We start from the raw sequence: 25,553 nt of genomic DNA on the forward strand, positions 1-25,553 counted from the left end.
GAGTATACTGACACATATGGCAGCATGAGGTATCATAACTGACAGAAACACCATGCTGATATGATGTCTGCCACCCTCACAGGTGGCCAGCCTTGTAGAAGCAATACATGATCTATGTCAAACAGAGCACCTCATTAGCACTCTTCAAGAAAAATCTTGATGATTGGATGGGTAATAGGAAATTCACCCTGGGAATCACTTCTGTAGTTCTACTTGAAAGGGGCACAAGAAAATAATTTTCTTGGGTGGCGAAATCCAGGGTACCTTTTTGGCTAGGCTTGTATAGGCCCAAGGGCCAATAACCTAGTACCTGCCTATGAATCTATGAGTCCAGATGCTTGGTTTTACAAGTGAACTGTTCATGTTATGGGTCACATTAAAGGTTGGAAGAGGTGTGGACTGACATATTGTGGTTGTAATTTGTATGTAATAGGAACACTTTGCATCTTAACAGGGGTGTATACACAATTTATATACACTGTATACCACTAATGTGTCACACATGTCCCTACCTTAGGTCATTTGTTCAGTCCATTTTGCTGGACTCTGTATAGACGTCTTGGCACTGACAAGTTGTGAGGTATGCTACAGGAATGTAGAATTCATGTCAGATAGGCAACAGTGGTGACCACTTTGATACAATGCAGTTAAGCCCACCACAAGTGAACATGCAAATAAAGGAATATAGCTATTACATAAAGCAATATAGCTATTACTGATAGTTGCGTGCATGGTAAATTGCATGCCCTTCACATGCCTGGGGTATTTCTAGGCAACAACAGAACAATGTCATACTCACCAGCTTCAGGCTGCTATCCTATATGCAGACCAGAGGGTCCTAGGTAGCTGTGAGAGGGAGGTATTGTCAGCAGACTCACATGTCTTGGTACAGGATGGATGCAGAATGTCTGCACAGTTACAGTACTAACCCCAATAATACACAATGTTCTGTCCTCACCATAGATGTGCACCTCTGTGCATTAGAAAACCCCATCCATAGCTGCAATTGGACCTGACACATGGATGTAGATACAATAGAGATACACGTATGTCTGATACATTAGTGTACTAATCCCCACTGGACCCTTACCTGCACGCTCCCTGTCCATTGTGTGGGTACCACCCAAATCCAGCATGTTGTCCTCTGTACCCTGGTGTTGTACTGGGCTGTGTGCCCCAAGGTTTCCAGGGGCTCATATGCTATACTACTTGGTTGTGTGATTGATGACAAAGAGAAATGTGAAGCCATTTGTATGATGTGGTGATGATTGTACCCAAGGGTCACAGAGTGGTCATTGTAGCAGATGTCAATGGGCATGTTGGTGAAAGGAACAGATGGTCTGTGGAAGTGATGGGTATTCATGATGTTTAAAAGGAATGCAGATGGTGAGATGGTAGTGGGGCTTGCAAAACAGATGGACATGGCCATGCTGAATATGTACTATAACATGAGGAAGGAGCATAGAGTGAGTTACAAGACTGTAGTAAGATGCACACAGGAGGAATACATCCAATGTAGGAGGGCCAGTTTGAAGGAGATTGGAGGATGCAAAGTGATGAAGGGGAAAGTGTATTTCGGCAGCATAGAATATTGGTCTGCAGGATTATGTTGGTGATCAAGAAGAGGGGGAGTGTGAGTTCAGCAGCAAGTATCACATGATGTGAATTGGAAAAGGGTGATCGTGAGGTGGAATTCAAGGAAGAATTAAGACAGACACTGGGTGGCACTGTCAATTTCCCACATATCTGGTGAAGTACAGCAAAGCTACTAAGGGAGACGGCTAGAAAGGTGCTTGGTGTGACATGTGGATGGAGGAAGTAGTACAAGGAGACTTGGTGGTGGACTGAGGAAGGACAAGACAGTAAACAGAGAATGAGGATGGGAAGAATGAGTGGGACTGTCAGAGAGATGAGGAAAGTAGACAGGAGTATGAGGAGCTGAGGTGCATGGCAAGGAGAGATGTGGCAAAGGCTAAGGATGAGGCATATGAAGAGCTGCATGACAGTTTGTGAATTACTGGATGATTGTATTTCACTTTGCCATGGTCAGTCATTTTAGTTGTTTTGCTAAGAGGTTGTTGTATGTCTGGCCATTGTGTAAGGCCTGTCATGAGTTCATAGTAGTGTACTGTTCACATATTTATTTGCACTGTGGGGGGGGAGATGTGAGTGTCATGGGTCCTTTTGTATCCAACTGCACATGCTGCCCCAGTTATGTGTGGTTTATGGGCATTTTGAGACATGTATATAGGTATATTCTGAGACATGTGTGCATAGATATATATATATATATATATATATATATATATATATATATATATATATATATATATATATATACATATATATATATATATATATATATATGTATATATACACACACACACACACACACACACACACACACACACACACATATATATATTTATATATATATATATATATATATATATATATATATATATATATATATATATATATATATGGGATCACTACATAATCTCGAAATATTGGAATATCGAATTCCAAAATCTCGAGACTATATAGCCGAAACCCCTAAATACCAAAAGACCAGAAGCGCAAAATTAAAAATCTCGATGTTCAGAGATATTAAAGTAGTGCTTCTGGTGTTGCGGTTTGCTGATGGATAGGTGGAAGTTCAGGTAAGTATCTATATGTAAGTGTGTTGGTTAGGGGCTTTAGTGTGTGTTGTGACTGTGATGTGTGTGTGCGTGGGACTGTAAAATGTGTGGGGGTGAGTTTCCCTTGTGTGTCTGTGCGATCTCAGAGTTAATATATTTAAGTAGGGGGGTGTGAGGCGCACCCACATGGGGGGTGGAGGGGGACTTGCCCCCCTGCTTATCTGCAGTGTAGGATGATATGTTTGATTGTTGGGGGGAAGTTGTGTGTATGTGTGTGATGAATGTGTGTTGTACATTCGGGATTTTGAATTTCACTCTTCTGGTCTTTCAGCATTTCTAGGTTTTGGCTATATAGTCTCGAGATTTTGAAATTTGATATTTCAAAATTTCAAGATTATGGAGTGAACCCATGAGGTATATATATATATATATATATATATATAGATATATATATATATATATATATATATATATATATATATATATATATATATATACATACCTCAGTATTTATTGGTAATATTTCTCTAGATAGTTATACACATATATGTATCTCCATACATATCTCTCTCTCTCTATGTATATGTTTCTTTTTATATATATATATATATATATATATATATATATATATATATATTTGTAGATAGAAATCCATCCTAATTGCACAGCGTCTCTTCCCTATTGTAAACTGGCTGTAAAGTAGGATATGTTTGAGAAAACTTCCAAACACCATACAACTGAGCTGGCTTACTGGTAAATTACATTGTGTATGGTGTGCAGGGCCCTATGTTCATGACCTGCAAGGGCTGTTTATTTTGTTGCTAGGCAGAACAAGGACTGTTGGACACAGAGTGATTAAGGCAGTTTTTTGAGGGCTTAGTCTCTGCACACACTGCACATTGCCATACTGTACAAGGGCTGGTGATGTTGGCCACAGTCCAAGAGCTATGGTCTGTGTTGCATGCAGTAAATGTGTGCCACTGTAGTAGCAACAACTACATAGCCAGGGGTTCTAATCTGAGGAAGCTCAAATCAGTGAACATTTGTGTGTCAGTACAGTATCCTGAGTACTATGTCCACTTGGAGGGTGGAGGGTGGATCTCACATTTTAGACAGTGGCACTCCCACTACATGTCCCAAGGTCCACTATATGTGGTCTGCTGTCTCCATCTACCTCACAATTATCTGACAACAATCTTCAGCCCAATAAAGCCTGTGCTGTGTACATGAACTATGTAACAGTATGCCCTGACTGACAGGATAGTCAGGGCTGCTAAACCCAGGTCTGTCTAATGTTTGTATAACTGCATGTGTTTGTCAATGTGTATATGTCAAGATGTTATAGTATGTTGTGTCCATTCACACCCAGTACATCCCCCATTGCCATACTGTACAAGGCCTGGTGATGTTATTTACTTTACAGGAACCTCGGAACATACCTCACCCTACAAGCTCTGTGGTGTGTGCAATTAAGGCAGAACACATTAGCAGCAATAACTACATAGGTAGGGGTTCTAATCTCAATACTGGCAAGTGTGTGTGTGTGTGTGTGTGTGTGTGTGTGTGTGTGTGTGTGTGTGTGTGTGTGTGTGTGTGTGTGTGTGTGTGTGAAGGGATCTACTTCAGTTTGCAGCAAAAACATTTCCCAGGAGTTCATTTGATCATGACCAGATTGACAAAAGCTAAAAGTGGAGAAGAATCATCTTGTGGATATTCATTTCACCAAAACTAGTAGTGGCAGTGTAAATGCGCTTTTCCCCATTGTACAGCTGTACAGCGATACTGGGGTTCGTATACATAGTTGGGGATGGTCTTTGGGGTGCAGCCTTCCAGATTGGGGGTAGTGTTGTGCATATCCCCAGGTATAGTGTGCTGTTATACTGTCAAGTTTATGTTAAGAGGGTAAGCAGTTGTTAATCTAAGTGTGGGTCTACACCACCACACCCTCCAGTGTGGGGGCTGTGCCACCCACACTAGGACAACTATTTATACAAACTCCAGGATTGCACTACAGTAGGTAAAAGGACATATACCCTACCACTACTATTTTCAGTGAAATGAAATTTGGCGGACTGATTATTTAGTGATTTGACATTTTGGCAATTCGGTCTTGGTGGAATTGCATTTGCAAAAATGAGTTATCTGCAAAGTGAAGTACATCCATGTGAACAGTACTCTCTGTGTGTTGCATCAACACAAAAGCCTCTGTGTGTGTGTTATTCACACACTTTTGGTGTTTGCCACCCAGAACACTTATCATTGTCCACTGTACAAGAGCTGATTACATCAGCCACCATGCACTTACCTGTATACACCTCTCAGACCTATCAGCCATGTATATTCAGCTGTGCCCTGGATATGACACAGTCAGTGTGTCACCACACTGCCACATGCCTTGTAGGAAAGAACAGCAGGCCAACATCCTCCTGACACCCAGACACCTAGACCACAAACAGAAAACATTATGGAGACCACATTCGGCCAGTGTTAACTCATTCCCTTCAGTATAACGCTTTTGAGTGTGTACCTTTAACTCCTAGTGAGTGTGGCCTGAGCCTTTAAAAATTAAGTTAGCACCTTACAATTCTAACAAATACTCACTGACAGAGGTCAGATATCAACATAGTTGTGTCTGCCATCATGTATGCTTCAAGATAAAATATTCTGATACCCTGTATGTAGCTTGATTTTGGAATTATTAATGCAATATGAACAAGTAATATTTGATGCCTAGGGGAGCAGTAGGAGGTAACTGCATATGCACTTGGAGGTGTCACTCAGATGTAATGATTTAATAACAGCAATAACACATCATGGCTGGACAGCTACACACCCTGATGTGTAAGCATTAAACATACCAGCTGACAACACTTTAAACAGCATTACATTGCTAAACCGTAGTACATTCACCCTGTGCATCAGAACCATATTAGCATGTCCCTGCATTGATGGTACAGATGACAGGGATGTGGCACAGGAATCATCATATGCACAGAGTGTGGTGTGGGTTTGCCAGAGGGCTTGGCTGAGCCATTTGGTTGACATCACGTATGTTGGTTAGGGAGTTGTTTATTAAATGGGCCGTGCAAAGGTGGTGTGTGTAAGTGTTAGAAAAATGTGTATTTGAATACATGAGAAATGCTAGTTTAAAAGCAAAGTAGTATATAATGCATTTTATTCTATTAATCATATAGTAGTAAAATTAATTCATGTCTAAATGTGAAGTAGTTTTGAAACTGCAGTGTGGCTTGAAGCAAAAGCTGATCTCTGACCCTGACAGAATGCTAGCTTAGCAAGTTTTAATGTTTATGATTTTCACAAGTGATTATCTGCTGGGTCAGGAAATTAAATGTGTGAAATAATGAAATCTTCTGCTCTTTCCTATTGGGATGATCTGGCCTTGTATATGTGTTACTTAGATAGCACGCAGCTGTGTGAGGAAGTGTAATAGAGAACAAAGACATGCATTAAAATACTGATGCTGCTATTGTAGTCGAACTGATATGAAACCTTGAACAAGTAACTTTACAGAAAGACATTATGACTGACCAGCTGGATAGCAAGGCCATATTGTATCTAGAGGAAAATCTTTTTAAAATATACTGCATCAGCAGATTAAAAGAATAGAGGCTTGTAAGCTAAATTGATGTAGATGCCCTGTGACATATCACGTCAGTAAGGTTTGCATAGCTTGAATGTTAAACCTATATAAAATTGTGTGCTTCCTGTTTCATGTCAGACAAAATTCTGTACTTGTATGTTTTTTTGCCTCCTGGTATACACTAGTAAACTTTTGAATCTGAACCTCCTGTGTATTGAATTCTTAATTTTATTTAACAGTTTGGTCCTTCGCAAGACGGAATTCCCTTGGTAAGCTGCAGATCAGAGCATATCTGTGGTCGAATACTGCGCAGGAGAAGTTACCGAAATGGTTCTTCTTGAGTGAAAAGACCTCTGACTGAATTGTCATGTGTAAAGAGGCTGGCCACTTTCTGATCTGTGGCCAGTGAACTTGAACAATTTTCAATACCGGAGGCTCAGGTAGGAAGAATTTGCCTTTTTTCTGTTTTAGATCAGGGACTAGGTTACAGTATATTGTTGTCAAGATTTGTTTTGCAGATCAGGGACAAAAGGAAGTACTGTATATTTGGTCATAGATCAGGGTAACAGAATAAGGTAGACAGTTATTCTAGATAAACTGTGAACAGGAACTAAGAACTTGATATCACGTGATAAAAAGGGTTACGTAACATTTTCTTTGACATGGGTAATCAGTGCACTAAAACCTCGCGAGATCCGCCCCTAACCGAAGACGCAAAATATATGCAATTACAACGCTCTGATAACGTTAGGTATTATACAAAATGGGTTAACAAATATGAATTTGATGGTAAACTAGATAAACCTTCACTAGTTAAACTCCTTAAACAGCTTAAATCTGATGCAGGAGGTCGGGCAAAAAAGCAACGCCAACTAGGCATACCTCAAGCACACAGGTGGATTGAGGAAGCAAATCGTAGTGAACAGAAGCTTAAAAATTCAAAAACATTATTTTTAGACAAAGAGGATAATAACTTGGTAATAGAGACAGCTCCTCCTCCTCCTCCCTTACCCCCTCCCTTACCCTTTTCAGGATATGAAGCGAGTGGACAGGCTGGTCCGCCTCCGCGTTATCCTGAAGTTTCAGCAAAACCACAACTATTTGTTAAAGATCCTATTGAGACTAGGTCCCAAACACGTAAAACACATAGGGACACAGAATCATATCAAACGGAGAGAAATTTACAGGATGAGAGTGAGGAAGAAATATGCCCACTTATAGAATTTCCAAATCCTCAGGCAGGACAGGAAGGGCAGGACCCAACACTCTTAGTATATAGACCATGGACACCGGAGGACATCCGGAAGGCTACTGAGGGAATCCCCCATCCGAAAGTTAATTTTACAAAATTTTTAGAAGATTTACAAGGCATGAAGTTAAGTTACCACTTGAATGGGGAAGAAGTAGAAAAAGTAGTAAGACAAATTATAGGTCCGGATTGGCACATGATTTGTGGCGCCTGGAATCCTCATAATGCAGAGCTTAGACCACTCCCACATAGTGACGCAGAGTTAGACAACACAGTGAAAGGTCTGACAGACTGAATCGCTGAGAAACAGAAACCCAGAGCAGACTGGACTTGCATTAATCAATGCATACAACAGGAAAATGAGACAATAGATGGATATTATGCTAGATTATTAGAATGTTTTAATAATCATAGCGGTATGTCGGTTCCTGAGAACCAAACGAATGATTCCCCATATGAACAACAATTAAAAAATGCATTTTTGAAAGGTTGCATTGCACCTATTAGTAGCTTCATTACGAAGCATATGATAGATCATCGAACAGGGAGGCTACAAGCCTTACTCGAATACGCTAGACATGCTGAGAGACATTTTAATAGTAAAAAGAAAAAGAAGGCGCAAGTCTTCACTGCTGAAGACAGAGCTGAAGTATTTGTATTACAGTCAGGTAAAAAGGGCAAGAAAAATACCCAGGGAAACAAACAGTCTGACAAGCGATCAGAAGATTTTGAAGAAAGGAAAAAGAAAGGTGAATGCTTCAAGTGTGGAAAAAGGACATCTAGCAAGGGATTGTAGGCAAAACAAAAAGGTAATCACAGAAGATAAGGGAGATGAGGACTGACTATATGATAGTGAGGATGCATCATGAAAGTCAGAAATCATCAGGAAAAGTTAATAAACAGAAAACAAATGTAAATGTGATAGAAGGAGTAGAGGAAGTGCAAGTAGATATGGAGGATGAAGAAAGTGAAATTTTGGACTTAGCATTATTGAGCTTAGAGCTCTACTTGGCAGATACAAAACCGAAGTTACACTTCTGGTGGAGGGAAAGGAAGTCAAATTCCTGTGTGACTCAGGAGTGTCACGGACTTTGATACACCCCTCCAAGTTACCAGAACATTCCGAATCACCTGATTATATACTAGTAAAAGCCACAAATGGACAGCTATACAGGGAACCACTTTCCCATGATATAGCAATAACTGACCTTGTTTCAGGTATGACCCAGAGAAGTAAAATAGTTGTTTCTGCAAAGTGTCCAGTAAACCTGTTGGGCAGGGACCTTATTCAGATATTTGGCATAGCAGTAGTTCCAACTGTACAAGGTATGGAGGCACAGAGACAAATGGATACCTTTGTAGTGCGATTGGAGGGTGAAACTTTTTACTGGTACAGCCAGGACCTAGTCACGACTGGTCCAGGGGCAGTAACTGAGGAGCTGATGAATGTAGCCATCAGTAAAGCCCCCTCCCTTGACACTGATCGACAGCATTTGTTACACTGTACTCTATACTACTGTACTACATCAAGACCTGATAGAGAATATGAGCAAGAATTGTTTAGAAATCGTGCAAATAGATTGGTTTTGCATACTTTGTACTGGGATGCTGAGGGGAACAGTGTAGTTAGCTGTTCATTACTGCAAGAATTCCTTGCATTGTATAGATCAAATTGGTTGCCACATGTCAGCTTGACAAAGACCAAAGGTGTTAAATGGGCAGATTTAGGAGAAAAAGTAACAAGATGGGAGAAACAGACTGATTTAGAACTGTCAGAACAAGGGATACAAAAACAAAAACTGAATTGGTTGACACAGGCACATCCAGCTGTACACTTGCAATCTAGCGAGGACAGCTGATTAGCATTTTTATTAGAAGAGGAAGAAAAGGTCTTGTGTGAAATTCCAACTACTCTTTGGTCAACAGGCAAGTCAGATGTAGGACTTATTCGAACAGCAGGACCAGTTACAATTACCCCAAAGTCAGCTTTTAGACCACAGAAAAGACAATACCCTTTGAGAAAGGATGCAGAAATAGGAATTAAGCCTATAATAGCAGCATTACTCAAAGAAGGAGTACTGGTAGAATCTCCTGATTCACCATGTAATACACCCTTATTTCCTGTTAAAAAGGCAAATGGGGAATGGCGGATGGTACAAGATTTACAAGCTGTAAACAATGCAGTAATACCTAGAGCACCCTGGTGCCAGACCCACATACCTTGTTAAATGATTTAGAACCACAACAGAAGTATTTCTCTGTGGTAGATATTAGAAATGCTTTCTTTACAATACCTATACATCCTGATAGTCAATATTGGTTTGCATTTACATTTCAGGGTAAAAGGTATACGTATACTCGACTACCACAGGGATATTGTGAGAGCCCAACAATATTTGCACAAGAAATGGCTAGCAACCTGGCAGGATTTACCTCACCGGGAGGTAGTCAAATTCTACTTTACGTAGATGACATCTTGCTAGCAGCACCCACCCAGCAACAGTGCAGGGAGGATACTGTAGCATTATTGAAATTTTTAGCAACACAAGGACACAAAGTAAACAAAAGTAAGTTACAACTTTGGAGAAAACAAGTTAGATACCTAGGATATGTAATATCCAATGAAGGTAGAATACTAGATGAGGAAAGAAAAACAGCAATTTTGCAAGCACCCAAACCAACAACCAAGAAGGAAATTATGTCTTTCTTAGGTACAACTAATTTTTGTCGGAGTTGGATACCAAATTATGCTTTGGAATCTGCTCCACTGACTGATTTGATATATAAGACACCAATGGCAGCACAAGATATCTTACAATGGACACCCGAAGCAGAAACAGCTTTCTGCAGGTTGAAGCAGTTGATAGCTTCTTCATTGGTTTTAGGACTTCCAAATTATCACAAACGGTTCATTCAGACCGTAGATTGTAAGCAAGGGTATATGACGTCAGTATTGACGCAACAACATGGGGACAAGCAACGCCCCATAGCCTACTATTCATCACAGTTAGACCCAGTGGCGCGATCTTTGCCTCACTGTGTACAAGCAGTAGTTGCAGCCACAATGGCAGTACAGGCTTCGGCCTCAGTGGTGTTATTCCACCCTCTCACATTGAGAGTGCCTCTTGCAATTGCAATAATTTTACTGCAAGAGAAAGTGGCATACCTTTCTCCTGCTAGACATCTTTCATGTATGACTATACTGCTGAGCCAACCTCATATGACAATTGAACAATGTACGACATTGAATCCATCGACGTTACTTCCAACTCCTGCGGAGGGCACACCACACAGCTGCTGCAGGAAATTGAACAGTTAGCTTTACCTAGACAAGATCTTACAGATATGCCCTTGGATAATGCTGAGGTGACATATTACGTGGACGGCTCATGCAGGAGGGGTCCTACAGGGAAGAATCTGGTGGGGTATGCAGTAGTTACAGACACTGAAATTTTAGAAGCTCAATCCTTACCACACAACTTATCTGCACAAGCAGCAGAATTGATAGCTTTGACAAGGGCATGTATTTTAGCAAAAAATAAAAGTGTGAACATATATACTGATAGTCAGTATGCTTTTTCTACAGTACATGTATTTGCACAACAATGGAAAAATAGAGGAATGATAACATCTAGTGGAAAACCTATTAATCATGCGCAATTTATTTTGGAGTTATTAGAATCTATTCAGTTACCTACCAAAGTAGCTATTTGTAAATGTGTAGCTCATACAAAACAGCAGGATAAGATTTTGAAAGGCAATGCACGAGCTGATGCAGCTGCAAAGCAAGCAGCCTCAGACTCAGAAACTTTACTTTTAAATGAGGAATTACAACCCTCTGAGATTTTAGATTTAGACATGTTAAAAACAATGCAGATGCTTACTACAAGAGCAGAAAAACAAAAATGGGCAAAACGAGGTGCAATTCTTGAGAATGTACATTTCCAAAGAAAGAAAACCGATATTGCTGTCTAATTTATTTAGCTATGCAGCTTTGTTGAGCCATGGGCAGTGCCATGTCTCAACAGGGGGGATGGTACAGTTAGTAAATCGAATATTCCAAACATATGGATACACAAATTACACAAAAAAATTTTGTGCAGCTTGTCATACTTTTAACAAGCATCACGCACAAGGGGCATTTAAAACCAAGCAAGGAAGTTTTCCTATACCACCATACCCGTTCCATACTATTTGTATGGATTTCATACAATTGAATAAATGTGAAGGGAAAAAGTTTTGTTTAGTTATTGTAGACATGTTTTCTAAACGGGTAGAAGCTTTTCCAACCAAAAACCCAGATGCAGCAACAGTGGCGAAAGCCCTGATAAAAGATGTAATCCCTAGATTTGGCATTCCGGAAAGGATTTATAGTGACAATGGCACACATTTTGTGAATCAAACGATTCACCAGCTTGGGAGATTTTTTTGGTATCTCCTTGAAGAACCGTTGTGCTTACCACCCACAGTCAGCAGGACTGTTGGAAAGGTACAATGGTACCCTAAAGAATGAACTTAGGAAGCTAGTAGAGGAGACCCAAATGAATTGGATATACTGTCTGCCTTTAGTACTGCTGAGTATGAGAACGGTTCCAAATGTAAAGGGTTTAACTCCCTTTGAAATGGTTTTTGGGAGAGCATATTATGTGCCTCAGTGGAAAGCTCTCATGCCTGCAGAGCAGGAGGCTGACAGTTCATTAGCTAGTTATATGAGGAAACTGTTAACAAATAAATCTGTTTTGCAGTTTAACTCTTTTTCAGATAAGGAACAGACCAGACCGGTGGAAGCAGTCTTGGTTCCTGGGACATACGTTTGGGTGAAAGTGACAAAAAGGAAGAATTGGGTGAGTCCAAAGTGGGAGAGACCGTACCAGGTTCTGTTGGCAATGCCTACTGCAGTCAGAGTGACTGAGAGGACGTCCTGGGTTCATTTGACGGATTGTAAACCGGTAAAGAACTTTCAACTTGATAAAAACTTTGTGACTGTAACACAACCAGAATGAGATGGCCAAAAACAAAGCGAATAGAAGTTTAGATCAACCCCAGAGATGTTGCATAATCATTTTGTTGTGTGTACTTTTATTAACTGTAATTGTGACAATTTTCCTCTTGCTGTGGATTATCCTACACGCAACCACACAAGTGAAAGTGGGAAGGCGTGATGAAACATCTATAGACTGGCATCCAAATTTTAACACATACCTAGCCATGAAACGTGTGTATGCAGAGACTATGAACATTTCAAATTGCTGGGTTTGTACAGCTATATCAACAGCATATGGAGGACTGATAATGTACGCTGTCCCTTTGGGGATAAATGAGACTTGGGAGAATTTACTTTTCGACACAGGAACTGTGACATCACAGGACAAAATAGCTTTATTTTTACCTGTCACACAAAAAGGAGTTGTATGTTTCTACAAAAATGACACTCTCCAGGTGGGCTGGAGCAATTGTAATATAACCATATCTTACCGATGTTATCTTAAGAATAGTAATGGCAATACTTTTTGCAATACTAATTATGACTTGTATTTAAACTCATTGAAAACAACTATGAGTGACATTCAAAAAAATCCAGTTTTGTTTAAACAATTGTCAGTTATAGATCAGAAAATGTTTCATGCAGGGCTGATTAGTATTAGTACTAAAGTAGAAAACTGCTATTTTATTTGTGGGAAAAAGGCATATAAATGGTTACCTGAGAATTGGTCCGGCAGTTGTTTTTTTGGGTTACTTGGTTCCGGCAATAAGACATACTGCAGAATTACCTTTGGGTAAGATACGAAACATAAGAGAAACAGCTCGAAAATCCGAAGGTCCAGTTAAGAAACCTGTGAATCCAGTTGGGAAGATTGAAGCTGGTTGGAAAGACCATAATTCAGTAAAAGATAAAAGTGAATTGACTCATATGGACTTGAGTGACAGTGTTATATCCTGGGCAGGAATATTCCCAGCCTATGGAGCAGTCAAATTGATCTGGGAGTTGAGGAAGTTGTCGAAACTTCTCGAAGTAATGAGTAATGCAACTTTTTCCTCTCTAAAATTGGTGACTGATAAACTGAATGCAATGAGAACTGTTGTGCTACAAAATCGGATGGCTCTTGACTTCACCCTAGCGGGTGCTTTTATTCCTGACAATCGTCATGAGATAAATACCTACCTAGAGGTAATTCAGCAAGTATCAGCCATGACTGAACCAGGCCCAAACCCACTGACGGACTTTTTCCAGAATCTATTTTGGGGGTAGGGTTCCATCCTAATGAATATTCTAATTGCCATTTGTGTGGATATACTCCTAATAGGAGCATGTGTTTGCTGTGGAATTCCCTGCATGAAAAGATTAATCAAAGATTTTGTTGATGTATCTGTTACTGAAACTTTCTACCAAGATATTGAAATTGAAAGATTGATTTCAGATGACACTTTTTCTGAAGTATAGATTAAATGACTCACCTAGCTGAAAATCCTGAGTGGAAAAGGCTAGGAGATGAAATGACACTATGCATACTTCAAAATAGAATAAAAAGTATTAATAGGGGGGAAAATGTTAGAAAAATGTTTATTTGAATACAAGAGAAATGCTAGTTTAAAAGCCAAGTAGTATCTAATGCATTTTATTCTATTAATCATATAGTAGTAACATTAATTCATGTCTAAATGTGAAGTAGTTTTGAAATTGCAGTGTGGCTTGAAGCAAAAGCTGATCTCTGACCCTGACAGAATGCTAGCTTAGCAAGTTTTAATGTTTATGCTTTTCACAAGTGATTATCTGCTGGGTCAGGAAATTAAATGTGTGAAATAAAGAAATCTTCTGCTCTTTCCTGTTGGGATGATCTGGCCTTGTATATGTGTTACTTAGATAGCACGCAGCTGTGTGAGGAAGTGTAATAGAGAACAAAGACATGCATTAAAAGACTGAAGCTGCTATTGTATTCGAACTGATATGAAACCTTGAACAAGTAACTTTACAGAAAGATATTATGACTGACCAGCTGGATAGCAAGGCCGTACTGTATCTAGAGGAAAGGCTTTTTAAAATATACTGCATCAGCAGATTAAAAGAATAGAGGCTTGTAAGCTAAAGTGATGTAGATTCCCTGTGACATATCATGTCAGTAAGGTGGGCATAGCTTGAATGTTAAACCTATATAAAATTGTGTGCTTCCTGTTTCATGTCAGACAAAATTCTGTACTTGTATGTTTTTTTGACTCCTGGTGTAGACTAGTAAACTTTTGAATCTGAACCTCCTGTGTATTGAATTCTTAATTTTATTTAACAGTAAGTATGGAGGTGTCCCAGCTGTGATGGTGATGTGTGTGTGTGTGTATGGATGCACACAGTTCTCTCATGAGGCTGCCCTATACAGGGGTATGTTGGACAGCTGCAGACCATTCATGGCAGGGTGTACAGTTCATTGTGTCCGGCCATGGCACAGGAACTGGGCCTACCAGGGGTTGCATGGGTACCACCTGGCAGAAGCCAAGATATGGTACTCTCCCCTGACAATGACAATTGTCTACAGGATCCGCATCCCTGTTGGGAATGGCCAGGAGCATGTGTCCATGGCCTGCTGCATTGTGGTGTGGACAGCAACCCCCTGCAGTGGAGCTGCTGGTACTGCCACTACAGGAGCAAGAGTGAGATGTTGCACAGCCACATAGACCTTTAGGTGTTCATGGTGCTGTCCTACATCAATGTGGCCAATGCCCCACTCCCACCACATGCTCTAGCACAGACATCCCATGGTTGAAGATTGCCACAATATGGGGATTGCATAAGTGTGAACACCCTTAAAACAATGGTTTGTTGAAGCACCTGTTAAGTGAACTACAGCAGTCACTATTCCTGGTAAAGGGTATACTAGCATGGCACATCTTGACTTGGCATTATTTGGTCTGTCTTCCATACAAAGGTTCCCCCAACTCTGCCAGATTGCAAGGCCAGCTCATGTGCACAGACCTTGGAGGTCACACAGGGACTTTACTATTGCTGTTGAGTCTGGGTTATGTCTGACTCAATTCATAACTTTACAGCCATTCATAGTTAGCTTTGGATGTATGCTTGAGTTCATTGTTGTGTTTGAAGCTGAAACCCCTCCCCACCCTCAGCTTTATTGCAGATGCTTGACAACTGTGGGCCATACGTGACTGTTATTTTGCAGTGTTCAAAATCCCCTCCACCATGTCTACAGGCCTAGTTTCAGCTAATGAACAGCAGCCCTAAGTATGTACACACTGGCACCAACAGGCTTCAAGTTGGTGACAGTGGCCCAGAGGTGGTGAGGTGTTGCTTGTGCACCACACATATCTCTATGAATACTGTCTGTAGGTTTGAACCTTAGTGTCATGACACCACTACACATTGCAACACATGCCTTTGGGAGACTTGATGTTATGCTTTTGTTACCTGTACACAGTCTTGGATGGTATTTCTTGTAGGGAAAATCTTCTGTCTACTTGCCATACCCCATAGGCCACACTTATGCAGAATCCAGGTGATTGTTGCCACCAGTACTACACAGGCAGTACTTGCTAGACATTCCTGCAACTCCCCCAGTGTTGTTACATGTCTCCTGGCAGCCTCCCAGACCAGGTTTCAACATATTTTGTCATATGTTTTGGATGGGCATCTGGTTCTTTTCAACATCATTGTTGTCCCATATTGAATACATCTCTAGATTACTGTCTGCACTGTTTTCCATGGTATATGCAATGGTGAGGTAATGTTTTTCTTCCATATTCCTGACTGCTATATTTCAGATATGGGATCCCTTTGATGCTTTGTAAGATGTGTGCAAGCCATGGCTGCTTCTGTTGCAGGAAACTGAGGAAATGTCATGAACATACTTCTCAGACAGCAGCCCATTACTGGCCCTGTACTTGATGGCAAGCGTGTACTCCAGTAGAGTGAAGGCTGCCAGTACACCACAAATTGCCTCCACAATATGTTGTTTTGAGTGTGTGCACACATATGCATCCAGTGTTTTGTAAGGTGGTTATACCCCATAATTGTTGCACTAACATATAATGCTATTTTACATGTTAATTGTTCATGCTAGGATCACACTACATGTTGTAAAATGTGGGGAATGTATTATTGTGGTCTGTCATTGTATATATCAGTTACAGTTGCATCTTAATAGGTGTGTGTACACTGTTGTATTCACTGTTTAAGGGTAATGTTTCATACATGTCCATACTGTAGCCCATTTCTCCCACCATTGTGTTTGTCTCTGTCCACACATCTTGCACTGACAGGTTGTGAGGTATACTGCAAGATTCTTACATACCCCTCAGATATGACACCATGATGAACACTGTGATGTAGTGCAGTTAACACCAACAAAACTGAACATGCACATCATGCATTATGGGTAGGTATGATAAATGTGTGCATAGCAAATAGCATGGGCTTAACATGGCCAGTGTATTGGCAAACTTTAACAAAATAATTCCATCCTCACCAGCTACAGGCTGCCGTCCCAGATGAATAGCAGAGGGACCTAATTAGTTGTGGGAGAGAGGTAATGTCAGTAGCCACTGATATGGCCTTGGTACAGGGTGGAAGCAGCATTTCAGCACATTAACAGTACAACCCCAATACTACAAAATATGCTGGCCATCACCATATATCTACACATCTGTGCATTACTAAACACCAGCAAGACCTACTATCTCATCTGACATATGCATGTAGATAGTATACAGATAAAAATGGATAAGCAACAGTGTTCTAATAATGTGCACTAGGGCCTTACCTGCATGCTCCTTGTCCAGTGTATGGGTGCAAAACACCTCCACAATGCTTTCCTCAGCTTCATGGCTTGTGCATTGGGCGAGTGCCCCAAGGTTGGTGAGGAGCTCCTCGGTGGGTGTCAGTGGGGGCTGGATGGCTGGGCTCCACCAGTGCCTAGATGGTCCCTTGCTACAGCATCAGCCCAATGACAGGCAAGGTGGATGATGTCAGTGGCCTGATGCTGCATATGCTCATAAGTTCTGCTGTGCAGGCCAGCATCATTTTCCCTGTGGACCAGATCGTTCCACAAGGCAGTACTCTCCCGCACATCTTGTGCTCTCCGTCCAAATAACAGGGCATAACGTTCAATCACATATTGGGTGATAATGTCTATTTCGCTAACAGCAAATGCCAGTAGGTGAGGCCTCTGCATGTTACCTGGAAGACATAAGCAGGAAAAAAGGTCACAGGACCTCATACGGTTGTCTATTTGCACATCAACAGTGGATATTACTTGCAAATAATCCAAACTACACCATAACCCTCCAGTCTATCATGGCTATAGCAGCTTCCATTGCACTCCTGGCTCTGAGCTATCTTATTCCCCCAATGTTGGACACTTAATTGCATAATCCTCTCTTCTCCATTCATTTCTGTGTAGAGGGATGACAGTGGCCATCTTCCCTGTGAATGGTGTGTGGATGGTGGCAGGTCTGTGTTTGACTATGGTGTGTGATGAAGGTGTAAGCGCATGCCTGAGTTCATATAGGAGGCAAAGAGGGATGTCATTATGCCTCATGGATATTTCCTGTTGTTGCCATCAGTAGACAATACGTACATGCTCACCATTGCTGAGGCGAGGAGTGTGGTTGATGTGCTTATCCCCCTATACAACTGTAGTGGACAGGGTGCCGATGTTCCCACCTAACCTGTCTGATGCAGGTTACCTATATCCACTGAATGTGTGTATGAGGTGTGCTTTACCCCAAGTACAGGGTGAATTGTGTTGTTGCCTCTGAGACTGACAACATATGTGGAGACACTGTTGCAATTTTCCTTGGTGGTGTGGATATGTCTGATTTGTAGTCATAGTCAGCCTTACAGGAAGTCACCTATGAACTTACATACTTGCTCAGATAGAGGTGGACCTGCTTCCAAGTTGTTGCCTGCACCTATGAGTCCCTGTACAGCCAATATAACAATCTATTATGTGGTTTGTGTATTGCTGCTGTCCACCAAAGGAGATTACTTTACCATGGTGGAGGCTGGTTACACAGGTCAGGTACTGCTGAGTCCATATAACTACAGTGAATATGAAGTGTACACACCCCTATTACAATGCCTGATATTTGTGCAATTGAAACATGACACCACAATAATTCATTTCAAAAAATTTGCACCTTTAATGTGATTTATAGCCTGTACAATTCAATTGAAAACATAACAATCTGGTCTGTGAAAACATACGGAAATAAAAATCAGTACAATAAGCCAGTTGAATTAGTGTGCACACCCTTAAACTGATATGTTATTTATGCACCTCTTGAGATGGTTACAGCATTCATTTGTCTAGGTTTGGACTCTAACATCATAGCACATCTCAACTTGGCAATTGTTGCTCACCTTCCTAGAAACACCTTTGTTTGTTTTTCAAGGAAAGTGTACAGGTTAGGGGTGAAATTCAAGATGAGAAATATTTTGAAATGATTTTCTGTGTTCTCATTGTCATACAGCACACAAACCTGGCATTCCAACAGGGGTGTGTACACTTGTGATATCCACTGTATATAGGTGTTGATATAGCTGTTAGTAGTAGGCATGGACAGGGGGCCATAACACAGTTAGACACTTTTCCGATTACTACCTGATAATCATGCCTACACTAGTACCCATATCAGTGTCAGGGCAATGCAACAACCAGTAACTGTACACTTTTATATCTGTTGTATGCACTGACACTGAAATTGAACACATGTGCAACATGCATACCCTATGTACCTGACTGCTTGAAACCCATGTTATTAGTTTTGTGCCTGCCAGCTGAACATACACATACATACATGTGCACAGGGGATACCTGGTATACATTTCTGTTCTATGTTAGTATGGCACACTGAATTTACAGTCTTGCTGCTCAGATATACTTCTCAACCTGTTATAGCAAGATGTCTGGACAATGGCACACATAAATGGGTGACCAAAGGGATATCAGTAGTGATACTGTACCAATATAGCTGCACCATACATTAGTTAGTTGATTGCACAGTAGGCTTTGACATCACTGTGATAACCTGGAAGATGTCCAACAGTCATAAGCAGGCTATTATGTTACACTGTCATTGCTCACAGACTTGCCAGTGGTTTGGCTGACATAACACAGGTATATGTGTATGTGACTACAGATATCAGTCACAAATGTGCTTATTGTCTGGCAGAACACTGTACAGTTGAATGTTATTAATTCAATATATCACATGCAGCTCAACATACATGTCTGCAACAGTACTTTACTATGCACATGCCCTATATAGGTCTCTTAGATTTACAAGACAAATGTATCATACTCATATTCACAGGTAACACATGGATATGGACAACATCCCATTAACTGGCCTAGCAATGGCACAGTCACAACTGTTTGACAGACATCCCAGTGGTTGTCATATGTGAGATGTCCTTTTCCAGGGTGAGTCAGGCTCCTGAGCTGTGAACCTACATTGCAACCTCTTGGAGCATCACATCTGGACAAAGCCTAAAATGATGGGGGGATAAATAGCAGACTATAAATATTCCTGTTACAAACTTAGGAAATTTGTAGAATAATACATTTTGCATTGCCGTAAATATTCTTAAGGATGTGGAGTCTTAAACTCAAGTGTTTGTCATTACTTGATGACTTCAATCCTCAGCTATTTGCCAGAAAAGTACAGATTTCAGGAGGACCAGACAAAATATTATGACGTGAAAATCTGGACATTCAGTAAAGATCTGTACAGTTGAGAGGTATGGCTGTGATCTGTCCCACTGCAGAGAGGGCAAGATGCTATGGCCATAGTGGCTGTTGAGCAGGACATTAGTACAGCAAGTCTTGTTGGGACATATATTTTTCCAAATCATATTTTCCATTATTACAATCCAGGTACTACATTCAATTACATGCTTACATGCTGATATGTTATTTATGCACCTCTTGAGATGGTTACAGCATTCATTTGTCTTGGTTCCACTTACATTTTTTTCTTCTCTTTTCTGGTGTATGTTTTATTTGTTCTCTCTCTCTCTCTCTCTCTCTCTCTCTCTGCACTACAGGGATAGAGCTGGTTTGAATAGGTGGCAACATGGCTTTTGTAGGTGATGCTCATAACCATGTGATGGCCTATGCACCTATTGGTGTTCCCCACTTGCTAATTGCATGCAGAGCAGCTGTGTAGTTCTTCCCATAGCCAATGTCATGGCAACACACTCCTATAATTGAGTACTCCATGTGGGTGTTGGCCCTTTCCCTTACTTGTGAGGGAGACATCCTGGAGTTGTGTGAGCTAATACCTCTTACAACAAGACTTGTGGAGACAAGCCTACTAAATGGTGGAGAAGGTTCAAGACTTAGGGGCAGAATGTGAGTATTGTTGTTATATGTTTGGAATACTGCTAGTTTAACAGGGCTTGTCTGACTATGCTACTTCTGCATGGGTTTCAGGCTGACAAAGTTCTGTCTCTACATAGCTCTCAACTGTAGGGCTATCCACATAATGGCCACAGACTAGCCTGTTATGTTTGGTCTGTTCTCCAGACAGGTGTTGTCCTTGGCAAATCAGTGGCATACTCTGGTGATTGCAATCTGTAAGTGCTAACATCCATTTGCTTTTCTGACTTTATATCCCTCAGAAAAGATATGTTACAACAAGCACTGTAACCCCAGCAACTTTCTCAGTATATAACAGCAATATTTTAAGTAAGGCCATGCATTTTGGCCTCTGTCCACCAATTATGCCAGGCTTTGTCCAGATGTTGTACAGTAGAAGGTTGATAGGTATAATGGTCTATCATTATTTAGTGCTGTCATTCCTGCTGAGGGGAAAGGCTGTAAAACATGTTGACATCTGTAGATTCAATAGACTGGTGTATAGAGAATGCTCTACAATGCCCTTTTAACATATTTTATGTGGGGGATAGTAACACATGTTTTAAAACTAAGCTGTTAGAACATGTGAGACATATTACTGATAAGAAAGAAGACAGTTCTATAGCTGTACATTTGAATAAATCTCAACATGGGGACAGTAGTGGGCTCCAAGGTACTGTTTTGGAAAATGTCTGTTCCTCAATTATATGAAACATTCATAAAGGACAATTGTTAAGTACAGACTCAATGTATTAATATTAAATGTGATACTTTATCCCTTACGGGGTTATATGAGATGTGTAATTGGAGGCTGTGTATTTAATTATGTAATTAAGTGTTAATTGTTTCTTGTGATTAAGTCATGTATTTCTTGTAATGTTCTACTCCTTGAAGACTATGGCAAAAGCATCAGAGTATAATAAACATGTGTGAATTACTGGCTGTTGTATTTCTCTTTGCTATGTTCAGTCATGTTAGTTGTTTTGGTAAGAGGTTGTTGTATGTCTGTCCATTGTGTATGGCCTATCATGATTTTGTAGCAGTGTACTGTTCACTTATTTATTTGGACTATGGGGGAGGGGGGTGTCATGGGTCCTTTTGTATCCAACTGTGCAAGCTGTCCCAGTTATGGGTGGTCTATCAGCAGCATATGTTTGAATGGCCATTTTGAGACATGTATGCATCTCTCTCTCTTTATATACATATATATATATATATATATATATATATATATATATATATATGTATATGTATATATATATACATATGTATATATATATGTATATATATATATATACATATATATATATATATATATATATATATATATATACACATCAGTATTTATTGGTAATATATCTATATTATATTTGTATGCACATATATGTATCTCCATACATCTCTCTCTCTCTCTCTCTCTCTCTCTCTCTATATATATATATATATATATATATATATATATATATATATATTTCTTTTTAGATATATATATTTGTAGATACAAAACCTTCCTAATTGCACAGTGTCTCTTCCCTATTTTAAAGTAGGGTATGTTTGACAAAACATCCTAGAACCATATGTCTGAGATGGCTTACTTGTAAATTACTTTGACAGTGGTGTCCTAGGTTCAGGACCTGCAAGGGCTGTTTATTTTGTTGCTAGGCAGAACAGGGACTGTTGGACATAGAATGATTAATGCAGTTTTGAACAGCTTTAAGTGTGTTTGTGTGAGTTTGTGTGATGGTAAGCAGTGCTAATGTGTGGTTAAACCAATAGGCGCTTACAGTGTGTAGGGTTCGCTTACCAGTGCGCAAATCTGATAAGCATTTACATTTAAGCAATGCTTAAACCTGCTAAGCATAGCTCAGCCCTGGTAACCATTGATCACATTCCAGTATAATAAAATAGCAGGGTAATGACATCTTTAATAAGTGTATTTAATTTTGTGTACATAACATGCATCGATGTGCTGTCATTACAGTAGCAAGGGTTGTGACTATAGTGTATGGGACATCTGGGTACACACAGGTAGTACCACAATCTTCTTTCTTTGTATTTGTTTTATACATGTGTTGTATCTTAGGTTATATGCAGTCACACTTGCATGTTACACCAGCTACAGTGCACTGGTTGACAAAAATAGTTTGACACATATTGTATAATTTAGTACTTTTAACAGTGGTATTCCAAGTGAAAGATTGCAGAGTGTACTACTTGAACCATACACCCCTGCATGTACATCTGGGACTCTCAGTACTGAGTATCTTGTTCTTTGTGTTTGAGTTGTATGTTTTTATGTATCTCCTGTTGGATATTGATATGATATTATGATATTAACTGTAGACTACTATGTTTTTGGACATGTCATTGAGGGCTGCTGTGATGTAGTAAAGGCATACCTTTCAGTTTCAGCCTTCTATCTTTCAAAACATTCATCCTAATGCATAACCTGTTAGCTATCTCCTTTCTGTCTGTTCTCTGTACAGATCTGTAGATGTCAGGTATTGCTAAGGCCATACCACTATGTAGGTGCCCACATAGTATTGTGCTGTAGGCCTGGACACTGCTGCTAGTTCCAACATATGGGACATTCTTTAATGTGGGCCTTGCTCCTTTTCCTTGCCTGTGTGAGAGACATTATAGAGGTGGTGAGCTACAGATTCACATATTGTAGGTGGCAATACTTCACAGGACAGGACATGTTGAGACACCCAAACAACATGGGAGACATATCCTGAGATTTGTGAACAGATTCTACATCATCAGTGCTGTTATACACATGGTGGATTGATAGATTGACACAGGGTTTGTGTGGACATGGATTTAGTGAAAGACTTCATGACAGACAGTGATATGTCCCTGACATACCTTTCCACTGGCACGCTGTTCACAGACTGGCCACATGTGTGCCTGTTATGTTTTGTCTGTTTCCCAGACAGTTGGTGTTCTTGGTAAATCAGTTGTGGGCTCTGAGGAATGCAGTCAGTAAATACTCACATCTACTGGCATTACTGACATCATATTCCTCATAAAGCATATGCAAATGCAGTAACATCTGCAACTGCTTCAATGTATGACAACAATATGTCCAGTCTACCCCTGTGTTTGTGCCTCTGTCCCCAAATGATGTCAGGCTTTGTCCAGATGTCAATGAGGCTCAGGCGTATTCAGTATCATTATTTCTTGCCTTCATTCCTGCTACCATCCCAGTGATGTAGTAGACCCACAGACATGTCAGCGAAGAGGTCAGAGGTATGAGTCCTGAGCCTGTACATTCTAAGGTGAACTGTACATGTGAGAGATCTGTGTATGTCTGGCCATTGTTAACAGACTGTCAGGATTGTGTACACATCATATGTACATGTTATTTGGGCTGTGTATGGAGGGGTGGATGTAAATGGTATGGCTCCTTCTTTATCTCACTGTGCACGTTGCTCCAGTTTCTGCTGATCTATTGGCTGTATGTGTTTGTAGGGGAGAATTGGGACTGCTTATGTAGGGCTAGTGTGTGAGTGGCAAACAATGATGTATTTGTTCACAGAGTCTGTATACTCTACTGTTCACTTGACTTACCAGTATGTGACTGTGAGTATGGTAATACTGGTTGTTGGTATGCACTTTCACACTGGTGTCTGTTTGTCAGTGCTGTTACATCCTTGTTGTGCCTGATATATTTGCAGCACACACAGGAGGGTGTCACTACAGCAACTGTGTTAGCTTATCTACACCAGTGCTTCTGATACATCCCCATTTTCGTGGCTTCCACCTACAACTTTGTCAGCCTTGGTCCATATTCATTGCAGTAAGGGGTTCTGAGCATACCTGTCAACTGGCTGGATTGTTTCAGGATGTCCAGGTTTATTGCTCATATTTCTGATGTGTTTTACAGATTATTCTCATTTCTCTGGTAAATCACTATAATGATATGACTGTTGTCGGAAAATGAGGACATAATTTTCATTTACTTACCTCATATCCATCAGAATATGTATGCTGAAACAAACTGTGTCTGTCACTCTGTCAAGAAGAGTACAGGGGGACAATGCTCTCTTCCTTTCTGGATGCTAATGCGTTAGTACTGAGATGTGCCACATAGATGGACATTCTGACCACAGTGGCAATGCAGTGGTAAAAGTGACATTGCTGTCAACCTTTGTACTTAGATCTATCTTTGTTCAGGGGACTACCATCGATGTGGTAATTCATGGGAACAGGGATTTCCCCAAAGGGGATGCCAACACATTTTCTGACATTGAACTTAAGGCCATAGCTCTGACACTAGTCATTGGTCTCAGTGAGGACTTTCAGTAGGATGCCAACATCACTTGGGTAGTTAATAATATCTCCCAACTTGCAATTGTCTGCAAACTTTGTCAGCCAGAGTCCCTTCATGTTGGCATGGACTTCAGAAAAGTTGATACGAAACATGAGATGACCCATGACAGAACACTGTGTGACTCCACTTATGACTGCTCAGCCATCTGACTTGGAGTCAGGTATTTCCACACTGTGAGCCCTATCTGTGACCCAATTTGCAACCCAGCTAGTGATATAGGGGTTGATGCCTAGCTTAGTGAGTTGTTGCATGATTCATGAGTGGGGAATGTTATCAAAGGCTTTGGCCAGATTAAGGTAGGCTGTATGTGCCACCTTGCCTTCATCCACAGCTCAGGTGACTGACTCCAAGAAGTTGACCAGGT

This window comes from Protopterus annectens, chromosome 5.part1, assembly GCF_019279795.1.
Source record: "Protopterus annectens isolate FY-2018-M chromosome 5.part1, PAN1.0, whole genome shotgun sequence".
Taxonomy (NCBI): Eukaryota; Metazoa; Chordata; order Ceratodontiformes; family Protopteridae; genus Protopterus; species Protopterus annectens.